Here is a 1,108-nt window from a genome sequence, read left to right as displayed (position 1 = left end):
ACTCACACACACACGCACGCACATACACAAACACACACACACACAAACACACCCACACACACACACACACACACACATACACACACACACACACACACACACACACACCGCCACAACCATCGTCCCAAATCCTAGTCAATGTTATGACATTTAGTCAAAACTTGAACCGAGGGGAAAAACACCACACACAATGCGGATAGTATAATATTATTTTAAGATGCAAATGGGTAGTGTGCCTGTGTCACAAAGCAACGCGGACCTTCGGATAGAGAGTTATTGCCCGGCATATCACTCGACTAGAACCAAGACAGGGAGGAGGAGGGGGAGGAGGGAGAAAAAAGGGAGGGGGGAGGAAGAGGACAAGGAGTAACAAAACACATTCCCAAAGACATTAATGGCTTTTGAATTTAGATTAATAGGACCTGTGTCTACTCTGCGAACTCCTCGAAACAGTCATGTCTGCTTGCCACTTCTGATATTGTACAGTGGCCCCGACACTTGTGATATAGTAGAGTGCTTATTTGTCTGCATTGTGGGAAAGTACCGATATTATATTTTGTAAACACAATATTTATGTTTGGACGAGAATGCAGGTGAACTTTCTAGTCCTGTCAAAACAAGTTGTTTACCACGTTGTTTTGGTTTAAGCGTGTTTTATTCAATTTCTCATACACACATTTCAAACAATAACAACATTAAGAACGTTAACAAGCAGTGTGTGTGTGTGTGTCAGTGTGTGTGAAAGATCACTTATGACATTCTGAAGCATGTGTCTGTGTGTGTGTGAAAGTAACCCTACTGAACACTGTTGCATTTAAAATATTAAAATAAATTTGGAACTGTTCAGTTTTTATTTGCCTTTATTCATATATTCTCAGTCATCTAAAAAGGTTAGGTGCCATGATTGGTTCGCTTGATCTGAATGTCCTATTGTTTTTTTGTAGTCAGGACATGATGTCCTATTAGTTTTTTGATTCAGAGCATTTTGTCCTGGGGTTGCCCTCCAGTCCTAGGAACATCACTGCCTCTGTAAAGAGCGAGCAATTTTCAAAGAATTTATTTTTGCGTGGTTTATCTTACCTCTGAGCCATCGTGAACCCGTGTAATC

This window comes from Littorina saxatilis, linkage group LG4, assembly GCF_037325665.1.
Source record: "Littorina saxatilis isolate snail1 linkage group LG4, US_GU_Lsax_2.0, whole genome shotgun sequence".
NCBI classification, from domain to species: domain Eukaryota; kingdom Metazoa; phylum Mollusca; class Gastropoda; order Littorinimorpha; family Littorinidae; genus Littorina; species Littorina saxatilis.
Note: the sequence above shows the minus strand (reverse complement) of the source record.